The sequence below is a fragment of the Mastacembelus armatus genome, chromosome 6, assembly GCF_900324485.2.
Source record: "Mastacembelus armatus chromosome 6, fMasArm1.2, whole genome shotgun sequence".
NCBI lineage: Eukaryota > Metazoa > Chordata > Actinopteri > Synbranchiformes > Mastacembelidae > Mastacembelus > Mastacembelus armatus.
In genome coordinates, this window is record NC_046638.1 from 12090155 (window position 1) to 12103035 (window position 12881).

Sequence of the window (12881 nt, forward strand, 5' to 3'; positions counted from 1 at the left end):
TGTGTGTGTGTGTACTTGTAGAGCCATCTTTGTGAGTACCATTTTTAGCATATTTCTATCAAAGTGAGGACATTTTCCTGGTCCTCACTTTTCTCAGACTCCTGTTTGAGGGTTAAGACTTGGTTTTAGGGTTAGGGTTAGAATTAGGTTTAGGTTAGGGTTAGGGTGAGGCATTTAGTTGTGATGGTTAGGATTATGGTTAGGGTCTAGGGAAAGCATTATGTCTATGAGTGTCCTCACAAAGATAGCTATGCAAGAATGTGTGTGTGTGCACCTGTGTTTTTACGTCTGTATTTCATGGTGTGTGTTTGTGTTTGATGGTCACTTTGTCACTTTCTGCAGAGACTTACATTAACTGCCTTGTACAAGCAATTTAAGATTTTGTTAGATTCATCAGCATTTTCTTATTTCTGAAATGTTTGTAATGGGTTCTAGGAGAAGTTTGTTTGTTGGGTTGACATTTCTCAAACATACTCAAGAGGTTTCAATAGTCCTGTGAAAGTCCTCACATTACTTCAAAATACACAATTAATCTCTTCAGTGCAAAGTGGTTGAAAACAGAAAAAATGGACAAGGGGCAAAGAAAGGAGAAAATTTTCTCTGAATATTGACTTATAGCCAGCAGGTTAACAGTCTGGGTCAGCATCATGGTCTGCAGCCCATGTTTAAGTTGTAATGGGAAAGTATTTCATGATGATTTGGAATAATGCATTTATTTGTCCCAGTAAAAAACTATGGCAAAGTTGTATCAGTTCAATCAATTCTAAAAAAAATGTCTGCGTAATGTCTGCGTAATCTGGTCTTGTGTAGCAGTCTTCATGATGACAGACCAGTACAATTTCATCTTTCATCTTCTTTTGCCTTGTGCTATCCTCCACACGTTGATCATGTACAGTACATTGTGACAGCACCAACGAAGAAATCCATGGACAGATTAAGTGAATAACATGTAAATTACAACATCACTTGTCAAGGGGTGAGATATATTAGGCAGCAAATGAAGAGTCAGACCTTGAAGTTGATGTGATGTCTCAAAAAATTGTTGAAATTGACTACTATACTACTATAAAAACAATAAAAAATTGTTCTTCACAGTAGAGTTGAACCACTGACCTTCTAATTCCACACCCAGCAACACTGTCAGGTCCCGGAAACCAGGTTTCCGGTGCCGGGATTTTATTTTGAAGGGACAAGGGGAAATGTTTTGGGTGCTATGTCCTCAGCTTGGTTTGATTACTGATCTGTGTCACCTGCGGACCTGGCTTAAGTAGCAGGGATCGTGGGGACACAGATCGCCGGATTGTTTGTTACCATTACTCCCGTGTGGATTCACGCTTCGGCAGTATATGCTCATTTGTTAGTTGTTTGCTTTGATCAGAGGAATCAACAGCTTACGGCAAGTGACTTTTTCATTCGTTTCGCGGATACGGCTCGGAGGAGCTAGCTCTTGATCTGTTGTTCACACGAAGAGGAATAGACTCGGCGTGGGGGACGCTTTCTCTCTTGTGGATTACTATTTTGACTGTCGTTGTCATTAAACAGGCACCTACTGTGCTCCCGCACCGGAGGAGGTTCGGGTGCGAGCACTGTTTTCTGTTACTGTGTCTCTCCTTCATTAACCTGGTTTTCTCCTGTTTCCTGTTTTCCGAGTCTGGAGAGAGCCCGGCCTCTGGTAGGCCCCAGAGGGATCCATACACAGTCAGATATTGCTCTGCGGACCCGAGACGGACATATCACCTCCATCTCCGAGGATCAGCCCGGCTGTACCGGTACTGGCCATCGGAGAAACCAACACCTGCCGACTCTTTTGGTTCATCACTCATCACCACTGGCCTTCAACCACGATCCACATTTCATTCATTGTACTGCATTTAATAAACTTTGGTATAATCTGCTTCTGTGTCCTGGGCACTTGTGTTAGACGGGGTTGTGATCCATACAAATTGATACACAAATCATGACAGAACAATCCAGCCAGAACATGGATCACACTTCGCCTGCATCGGTGCCCTGGAAGTCTGGAGTGGAGTCTGCCCTTTTTGCCCACAAAGAGAAGTTAAATAACATTTCCCAGTCTGTGGACGAGATTGCAGGACAAATGTCCCAGCTGCTACGGGATTTTTCCGCTCGGCAGCCAGTAGTTGCCCAGGGTCCTGCTCCACTACCGGAGGAACAGGCGAACTTAAGTTGTCTCACCCAGCCCGCTACAACGGGGAAGCAGGGGTGAGTCGCACATTTTTAACCCAATGTGAACTAAACTTTTCTATGCAGCCCTCTAGTTTTCCAAATGAACAGGCTAAGGTAGCATATACGCTATCGTACCTGGACGGAGAGGCGGCAAAGTGGGGAACTGCGGCGTGGAGGCGCCGAGCGCCATGCTGCGCCTCGTTCGAGGAATTCGGAAAACAATTGGTTCGCATTTTTGACCCGGTTCGGCCGGAGGTGGAGGCAACAACTCGACTCGCCAGACTCAAGCAAGGCATTCTGCCATTACGCAAGTACATTGTTCAGGTTCAGATGTTGGTGGAGGAGAGCCCTTGGGATCGGGCATCTCTTTATGATCATTTTTATGAGGCCTCAATGAACGATTAAAAGACGATTTAGCTCATCAACCTAAGCCTAATAGCTTAGACGACCTCATTGACACGGTTTCTCGCCTAGATCAACGTTACCTTGAACGACAGATGGAGATTCGTGGAACTGGAAGACGTCGAGAGGTTTGGAGACCATATAGGCCGGGACCGGGAACGGCAACACCTACCGAGGATTCGGTCCCGATGCAGCTCGACCGGGGCCGTGTGGAGGCAGAGGAACTTGACCGAATACGAAGGTTGCATCTGTGCTTCTACTGCGGTGGGGAGGGACACACCGCAGCAACCTGTCCAGGAAAAGGGAAGGCTCAGCAGGACCAGGGGGGGCCCTGCTGAGCCACACAGAAAGCCCTCGAGTTGGGACTCGTGTCCTCACAACGGTGTTCTTAGGATCGCCACCAAATCGTTTAAGGTGGGAGGTTTTAATTGACTCTGGTGCTGATGTTAATTTTATCTCCAGGACACTGTTACCCAGGTTGGGTGTTGGGACTACTAGTCTTTCACGTCTGTTGGAGGTGAGGTCACTTAATGAAGTGAGATTACACCGTGTTACCGAGATTTCTGACTCTGTGTTTCTAGTTATAGATAATCACCAGGAGAAGGTGACTTTCCATGTAATCGACACGCCCAGTCCTGCGGTGGTTCTGGGGATCGGATGGTTACAGAGACACAACCCCCATATAGACTGGAACTCGGGCAAGATACTGTATTGGAGCCCATCCTGCCACAGCACCTGTCTACACAACGCTGTCACGGCTGAACGGGTTCAGCCGCCAGTCGGGTATACACCCGATTTGTCCCTGGTTCCAGCATACTATCACGACCTTCAAGAGGTATTCAACAAAGATAGGGCAATGTCCCTTCCACCCCATAGACCTTGTGATTGTTCCATAGACCTTTACCCCGGGGCGGTTCCCCCCAAGGGCCGCTTGTATCCCCTGTCTCGAGGGGAGAAGGAGGCTATGGAAAAATACGTTCAGGAGTCCTTAGCCTCAGGGATTATTAGACCTTCCCGTTCTCCTGCAGGGGCGGGGTTCTTTTTTGTTGATAAGAAGGACGGGGATTTGAGGCCCTGTTTAGATTTCCGGGGGTTGAACGACATCACAATTAAGAATAGATATCCCCTCCCGCTGCTAGCTTCAGCTTTTGAGCTTCTCCAGGATGCTAAGATTTTCACCAAGCTGGACTTAAGGAATGCCTACCACTTGGTGCGTATCAGAGAGGGTGACGAATGGAAGACGGCCTTTAACACCTCGTCGGGCCATTACGAGTATTTGGTAATGCCGTTTGGGCTAACCAATGCTCCCGCCGTGTTCCAGAATCTGGTCAATGATGTACTTGGAGACATGCTGAACAAGTTCATCTTTGTTTATTTGGACGACATACTTGTCTACTCCAATTCTGAGGCCGAACACATCCAGCACGTACGGGCTGTTTTGCAGCGGCTGCTGCAGAATCGCCTGTACGCTAAGCTGGAGAAATGTGAGTTCCACACCCGGAAAACCTCGTTCCTTGGGTTCGTGATCCAACCAGGTGAGATCTCGATGGACCCAGACAAGGTACGAGCAGTAAAGGAGTGGCCAACCCCCAGTTCCAGGAAGCAGCTGCAGAGTTTCCTGGGATTTGCAAATTTTTATAGGAGATTCATTAAGAATTACAGTGGGGTGGCGGCCCCTCTTCACTGCCTAACCTCCACCAAGAGCCGTTTCTCTTGGTCTAGTGACGCCCAAGAGACATTTGACAATCTGAAGAACCTGTTTACCTCTGCGCCCCTCCTCAGGTTCCCGAAGCCGGACCTGCCGTTTTTGGTGGAGGTAGATGCTTCCGACACAGGGGTGGGGGGAGTTATCTCCCAAAGGGACCCAGAGGATTCTAAGATTCATCCTTGTGCTTTTTTTTCGAAGAAGCTTTCGGAAGCTGAAAGGAATTATGACGTGGGCAACAAGGAGCTGTTAGCGGTCAAGCTGGCCTTAGAGGAGTGGAGACACTGGCTGGAGGGGGCCAAATACCCTTTTACTGTTTTTACTGACCACAAGAACTTGGAGTATTTGAGGTCTGCGAAGAGGTTGAATGCCCGCCAGGCCCGGTGGGCTATATTTTTTGAACGTTTTGATTTTACCTTATCTTTCAAACCGGGGTCACAGAACAGTAAGGCTGACGCCTTGTCGAGACTCCACGCCCCTCCTGAGTTAGAGGAGGAGCCTAAGTTCATCCTTCCTGCTCCTGCACGCCTGGGGGTCGCCAGAATTCCCCTGGAACGGGACATCGCTCGAGCTACAGGTAACGCCAGACCGAGTGCTTGCCCTACTAACTGCCTGTTTGTCCCAGTTCGTTTCCGTTCCACGGTCCTGGAGCTCTGCCACGACTCCCACCTGCATGTCCACCCGGGCATCAACCGGACGCTGAAGGTACTTACGCAACAGTTCTGGTGGCCTACGGTACGGACGGATGTCCGACGCTACATCGCCGCCTGCGCGACCTGCGCGAGGGCCAAATCTACACATCGCCCACCGGCGGGATTGCTTCACCCTCTACTGACACCCAAGCGCCCGTGGTCCCATATCTCATTGGATTTTGTAACCGGACTGCCCGCATCTAGAGGTATGACCACTATCTTAACTGTCGTGGACCGGTTTTCTAAGATGGTCCACTTTGTGCCCCTCCCGCAGCTGCCGTCAGCCCCAGCCATGGCCCAGCTCCTGGTGGAGCACGTGTTCCAGCTCCATGGCCTACCCGAAGACATTGTTTCGGACAGGGGGCCTCAATTTGTCGTCCGTTTTTGGAAGGAGTTCTGCAGGCTCCTGAAGATCTCGGTGAGCCTCTCCTCCGGTTTCCATCCACAGACCAACAGACAGGCGGAGAGGCTCAACCAAGAACTGGAGACTGGTCTGTGGATCCTATGTGCAGACGACCCTGCCTCTTGGGTGAGTAAGCTGGTTTGGGTGGAGTACGCCCACAACAGCATCCCCACCACAGCCACTGGATTGTCCCCGTTCCAGGTAGTACATGGTTTTCAGTCCCCCTTGTTCGAAAATCAGGACCTGGACTCCACGGTGCTGTCTGCTGCGGCGGTGCGGCGCTGCCACCTGGCCTGGCGGAGGGCCAGACAACAGCTCCTTCGCTCTGTATCTTCCTACTCCTCACAGGCTGACAGGAGAAGAATGGCGCCCCCGAGGTATCGTGTGGGACAACGGGTATGGTTGTCCACTCGGGACATTCCGCTGAAGTCCACGTCGCCTAAGCTGAACCCGAGGTTTGTTGGCCCCTTCCCCATATCCCGAGTGTTAAGCCCCGTAGCGGTCACGCTGAAGCTGCCACCTACGATGAGGATTCATCCGACCTTCCATGTCTCCTGCATTAAGCCAGTGAACTCCTGCCCCCTGTCCCCGCTCGTGAAGCCGCCCCCACCGGTTAGAATGGTGGACGGCGGTCCAGCATACACGGTCCGGAGACTCCTGAAGTCACGTAAGCGGGGAAGGGGGGTTCAGTATCTGGTGGACTGGGAGGGTTATGGTCCGGAGGAACGCTCCTGGGTCCCCAGACGGGACATCCTGGACGAACCTTAATAGCTGACTTTCATCGGGCTCACCCGGACCAGCTGGGTGGGTCGTTGGGAGTCGACCATTGAGGGGGGGGATACTGTCAGGTCCCGGAGACCAGGTTTCCGGTGCCGGGATTTTATTTTGAAGGGACAAGGGGAAATGTTTTGGGTGCTATGTCCTCAGCTTGGTTTGATTACTGATCTGTGTCACCTGCGGACCTGGCTTAAGTAGCAGGGATTGTGGGGACACAGATCGCCGGATTGTTTGTTACCATTACTCCTGTGTGGATTCACGCTTCGGCAGTATATGCTCATTTGTTAGTTGTTTGCTTTGATCAGAGGAATCAACAGCTTACGGCAAGTGACTTTTTCATTCGTTTCGCGGATACGGCTCGGAGGAGCTAGCTCTTGATCTGTTGTTCACACGAAGAGGAATAGACTCGGCGTGGGGGACGCTTTCTCTCTTGTGGATTACTATTTTGACTGTCGTTGTCATTAAACAGGCACCTACTGTGCTCCCGCACCGGAGGAGGTTCGGGTGCGAGCACTGTTTTCTGTTACTGTGTCTCTCCTTCATTAACCTGGTTTTCTCCTGTTTCCTGTTTTCCGAGTCTGGAGAGAGCCCGGCCTCTGGTAGGCCCCAGAGGGATCCATACACCGTCAGATATTGCTCTGCGGACCCGAGACGGACATATCACCTCCATCTCCGAGGATCAGCCCGGCTGTACCGGTACTGGCCGTCGGAGAAACCAACACCTGCCGACTCTTTTGGTTCATCACTCATCACCACTGGCCTTCAACCACGATCCATATTTCATTCATTGTACTGCATTTAATAAACTTTGGTACCAAGCAATAGTTACAGTGGCTTTGCCGCAGCAAAGGGGATTTTTTTTTTTGATTAAAGACATTTGAAGTTTGTTGTTCATAAGAAGCATTTGCTGATGTGAATTCAAAATGGAGATCTCTGATCTCTGTAGGCCTAAAATCAAGAGTAGTTGATCTGCATAAGGCTTGAAGGAGATACAAAGTCACCTCAAAGTGTTTAGGCATCCAGCAGTCAACAACTGGACAAATTGCCTATAAGTGGGGATGGTTTAATAGGATGGCTACTCCTCTTAGAAGTGGGCAGCCAGCCAAGTTGACTCCAAAGGCACAATACAGAATCCCCAAAAAGGCAAAAAAAAAAAAAAAATCCATGAGTAAGAGCTTGAAGCTTGCTTGAAGACAAGACTGGAACTAGGAAGCATCTCTGTTCATGATCCTACCATATGTATACTTCTTTCAACAGGCAGGGTGTCCATGGCACAACACCACTGAGGAAGCTGCTGCTCTCTAAAAAAAAAAAACATTGCTGTGTTCCTGAAGTTTGCCATAAAGCACCTTGGCAATCCACAATACTAGTGCAAAAATGTTTGGTGGACTGAGGAAACAAAAGTTGAATTGTTTGGGAAGAACACTAAGCACTATGTATTGTGCAAGAAGGGCGCAGCTTACCAACATCAAAACATAAAGGTGAAGTATGGTGGAGGGAGCACCATGACTTGCTTCTAAAGGCCTTTACACACCAGAAGTGACGAAAAAAGAATTTTACAAAAATTCAAATCAAATGCAATGCAAATATGTGATTATGGGCTCTAAAAAGCCACAGTACAAAAAAATGGATTTGTCATCAAGCGATGATGGCCTTGTGCTGATTTAATTAAATAAGAACATGACGAAAAGAAAGTTATGGGTGCACCCTATACTAAAAAAGGAGGAGAGAACTGCCTGGTTCAAAAGTTAAAGCTGTACTTTCAGACCAACTTCAGGATATCCTTGGGAGAGTTTGAAGAGTTGATGGTGCTGCTGAACACCACTTTTACAAATAAATCAGTAGGTTTAGCTTACAAGAGAACAAGTGCACATTGTTACAATGTTACAACTTCAGTGAGACATTAACAGAAGATGGTAGACTAATCATACTTTTTTGCATATTTCAATGATGCATCACACCTCTCACCTCACCCACATCATGTGAATTGACTGCCTGCAACCCCCTACCCCACTCCACCCAGACCCCCTGCCTGCACTGAAGATCTGAGAAGAGGAAGTTGGAAAGCACTTTCAGTGACAAAAAATCAGGAAGGCTCTAGGCCCTGATTTTATGTCCCCCTCTTGCCTGAGAGTCTGTGCTGATGAGCTGGCCATCTTCACACAGATCTTCAACCATTCTCTGGAGCTGTATGAATCCCCTAGAGCCTGCTTCAGACAACCCACAATAATTACAGTTCCCAAGTAGCCCTCCATCACAGGAATAAATCACTGTCGTCTTTGACACCTGTGGTCATGAAATCCTTCGGAAGACTGGTGTTGAGCCACCTGAAGGAGATCACAGGCTCCCTTCTGGACCCCCTGCAGTTTGCCTATTCGGCAAACAGGTCAGCAGATGATGCTGTCAACATGGCACTGCACTACTACCTGCATCACCTCAACTTCCCAGGGATGTACACAAGGATCCTGTTTGTAGACTTCATCTCTACATTCAACATCATCTACCCTGAAATCTTCCACCTGTCAGCTTCCTGAATGACAGGAGACAGCAAGTGAGGCTGGGGAGCATCACATCCTGGACCCAGACCATCAGCACTGGTGCCCCCCAGGGGTATCCTCTCTCCACTGCTTGTTGTCCTCTACACTAACAACTGTACATCAGGAGATCCTTCTGTGAGCTCCGATAGTATGCAGATGACACCACAGTCATTAGTCTGATCCAGGACAGTGATGAGTCCGCATACAGGTGGGAAGTGGAACAGCTGGCCCACTGATGCAGTTAGAACCATCTAGAGCTGAACCTATTCAAGACTGTGGAGCTAATACTTCAGAAAAAGCCCCCCGACTCCCTCCCTTCTCACCATTCTCAACACCACTGTATCTACTGTGGAAACCTTAAAGTTTCTGGGATCCACAATTTCCCAGGATTTTAAATGGACCTCCCACATAGACCACAACCAGAAAAAGGCCCAGATAAGACTGACATTGTGTGGAAGCTCAGGAGGTTTAATTAACCTTCCACAGGAGTTTCTGGTCACCTTCTACACTGCCATTATACAGTCTGTCCTCTGCACTTCGATCACTGTCTGGTTTGGATCGGCCACCAAACTGGACAGGAACAGACAGCAACGGACAATCCAGTCTGCACAGAGGCTCATTGAGGCCAGTCTTTCCTCCATCCCAGGACCTGTACTGCTCCATGATCAGGAAACAGGGAAGGAGCATCTCTGCACACCCCTCACACCCTGGACACAAACTGTTCAGACTCCTCCCCTCTGGGAGGTGCTACAGAGCACTGTAGCCCAAAACCACACAACACAGAGACTGTCATACCCGGCAACTCTCTTGACAGCTTGACTTCCGGGGTCGCGTGAGAGTGGTGTGGGCGCTTTTTGGTCCTCAAGTCCGACGAACCCTGACAGAGACAGTTTCTTCCACCAGGCTGTCACTCTCATGAACTCTTAATGTCATACAGTGTGCAATAATACTGTATACTGTTTAAAATATTATATTAAATATTACATATTGTTATAACATATTTTTTCATGTAAATACAATAAATCCATATTTATTGCCTTATCTCTGGCTGTTAACATTAAAACAGCAAAACAACTAAACATGCCTCAATCATAGTAATAAGTAATAAATCCAATAATAAAGTAACAGAGGTGGCATATGGGATGGATTCCAGAGGTGGGTGGTAGATAAGGAACAAAGCAAATGATTTCAGAACAAAAAGAGCATTCAATAAAGCAGCACTACAGAAAAATAAAGCTGTGTGACTGCTGACTATAAACAGCCTCAAAGTCTGCCTCATGAAGAGGTTCCTGCATTTTTATTTTAATCCAGGTCTGCGAGTCTGCTGGGAGCCTTCTCGTTGCTGGAGCTACACTCAGGAAGAAGACTGTGATATTCCTCTCTGCTCTCTCCCTGTCTTTATCTATCTCCCTGCCTTCCTCCCTCTTTAAATTCTCTTCTAACATCATGTCAGTGCTCTTCCTCTTTTCCTTGGCCAGGCTGGGCAGCACTGCAGGCCTCTCTCCCTCATTGTCTGCCTGGTCACACAGGTCCTCAGCTGGCCCTGTTTCTGCTTTTGCCTCCAACTCTTTTTCACTCTGACCATCAAGATTGCTGTGGGTACTATTAAGTAACTAGTGTAATTATTTAGCCAACAATGTAACATGTATTCATAGTAAAAGCATGTTTTACTCCAGAGCAATTATTCATGTAGGCTACCTTCTGAATGAAGTTGGCAAATCTAGAAAAGACATTGCGTCCATATATTTTCTCCTTTTTCTGTTTTTTTCCTCCAGCCTGGCCACTTCTAACCTCACCCTCCACTCTCTTCTTCCTCACACAAGTAGTGGAGTGGAGTGGAGTCTATACAATGTTATATTTTACATTTACACTATTTATAATATAAAATGTTGTAAGGTCTAACTGTTATTAAATGTTATGCCATTAGAAAACATTCGATGGCAAAAGGTTTCACATAGTCACTGTTGTATGCAACTACTGAGTAGGATATAAAGGCACCGCTCTCATACCAAAGCTCTTCAGCTGTCTTTCTCCATACATTCTTTATTTGTTGTCTTTGTAATTTTTGTCCCTTTCGTCATAAGGAACTCTATTAGCACAAACAAAGTTAATAATATGGTTTGCCATGTTGAGTATTTGTGTCGTTGTTATACCATAACATTGTATTAGCCAGAGTGGATGGCTGGTCATCACCTGTTTAATTGTTTGGCAGGGTACTAATCAGTATAAGAACTCGGAAAGGGAAAAAGTTGTGACAGGGTGACTTACAAGGCTGTTACTGTAGGAGGCCATGACTGATTTGAGGGAAAGACAGGAAATGAGAGAGAGGGACACACACACAGTGTGCACACTAATTTCACGACCCTCCTGACTTCCATGGTTGTTAAATGTCTATTAGCAGAAGTAGACATGACTAATTATACAGAAAGAGGAGAAAGAGGACATCTGTGTCCATTAAAGATTTCAGTTCAGTTTGATCAAATGTAAGCTCAGTGAGAACAGACTTGACACAGAATGCAAAGGACTTGCTATAACCTGCGCTGCACTCTATTATACAACATTTTACTTGTGCTTTGATATATACACCTCTTATATCCTTCAATGTTGGCATTCTGCCCTGTTACAGAGCAACACGATCAGTTTGGAATGGTCTTTGTTCCCACCCGATGAATCAAAGTCTAGTATTTACTTTCTTTTACCTCTGTCTTTTGTCTCTACCAACTCCTGAGGAAAATATCTGGCTCTTAGCTGCTAAACGTTCCACTCTGTTGACTAGCTAGTCTTTTCACTGTGTCTGTCGGCTGTTCAGAACTTGGAATTTCCTGTTTATTCAGAGGATCTTAAGTTCTTTAAATTTCAACAACCACTTAAGATTATATTGCATCAGATTTTTAAAAGATTTTTACATCTTCTAATACTTCACCAGCTATGACTTTAATTTTGTTCTCCAACAGTTCAAATCACTACCTGGACATCAGGCACACATACTTTACTGGGTTGTCTTTACCCATGTCACCCTCAACCTCTACCATCTGCACTCACCATACACTATTCCATCAACTGAATTTTGGACATAGATAATGTGTTTATAGTGCTCAAGGTGTATGTATATGTCTGATTACTTTGTCTAATTTTGGGATTGTCCTGTTTGTTATAGTAACATCTGCTGCAACTGTGAACCCCTCAAACTAGAATAGAATAGAATATTTTTTATGTCATTGTACCATGTACAATGAAATTGAAATGCCATCTGGTCAGTGCATCATTCACACGTTAGTAGAAAATATATATATAATATAAAAACAAATAGGATAACAATCCCTTATTGCACTGGAAGTATGAATATTACACTTCTGATTAAGTTTTGGCTGAATTACGTGCGGTTATTGTTGTTGGGTAGAAGCTGTTTTTGAATCTATTTGTCCATGTCTTGATTGTACCATCTACCTGATGGCAACAGTTCAAACAGGGAGTTTCCTGGATGAGAAGTATCCTTTGCAATGTTCTGTGCTTTTATGAGACCGTGGTAACTGTGTAATTCTTCCAATGTGAGGAGACGGCAGCCAACAGTCTTCTGGGCCATGTTAATAACCATCTGGATGATTTCCTCTGAGCCACTGTGCAGCTGGTACAACATACAGTATGTTAGTGCGCTCTCTATTGAGCACCAATAGAAGGATAACAGCAGTCTCTGGGTGATGTTGTTCTTCCTGAGCACCCTCAGAAAATGCAGTCTCTGGCTTGTTTGTATCTGATTGGACGACTGGAGTTCCAGACCCACATTCTTTCACTAAGACAGGAGTGCATCTGGTTTGCCAGGCTACGGAAGTCCGCCACCCTCCCCACACAGTCCCCACTGTTGATTAGTAGTGGAATGTTCATTTTCTTCTTCCTGTAGTCTATTATGAGCTCCTTGGTCTTTGAGGTGTTGAGGAGCAGGTTGTACTCTCTGCACCACTCTGTCAGCCGCTCCACATTGTCCCTGTAGGCTGTATCATGCCCCCAGAGATCAGCGCCACCACCAGTGTCATCCACAAACTTGACAATAGTGTTGATGTAGTGGGTGGGGGTGCGGTCGTAGATATATAGGGTGTAGAGAAGGTCGCTCACCACACAGCCCTGTGGGAAGCTGGTACTGAGGATGAGGGTCATGGATGTGTGGTGACCCACTCTAACCC

At 46.8% G+C, this 12881-nt stretch overlaps 1 protein-coding gene and 1 long non-coding RNA gene across 3 annotated transcripts in view; both read left to right on the forward strand.

Moving 5' to 3' along the window:
- agbl1 (AGBL carboxypeptidase 1) overlaps positions 1 to 12881 on the forward strand; it is an 81649-nt gene that overhangs the window by 33017 nt on the left and 35751 nt on the right. The gene's annotated exons all lie outside the window — the stretch shown is intronic.
- LOC113132540 (uncharacterized) lies at positions 201 to 7347 on the forward strand. The gene is made up of 2 exons (XR_003295906.1): positions 201 to 1158; positions 6252 to 7347. It is a non-coding gene; the product is annotated as an uncharacterized LOC113132540 (long non-coding RNA).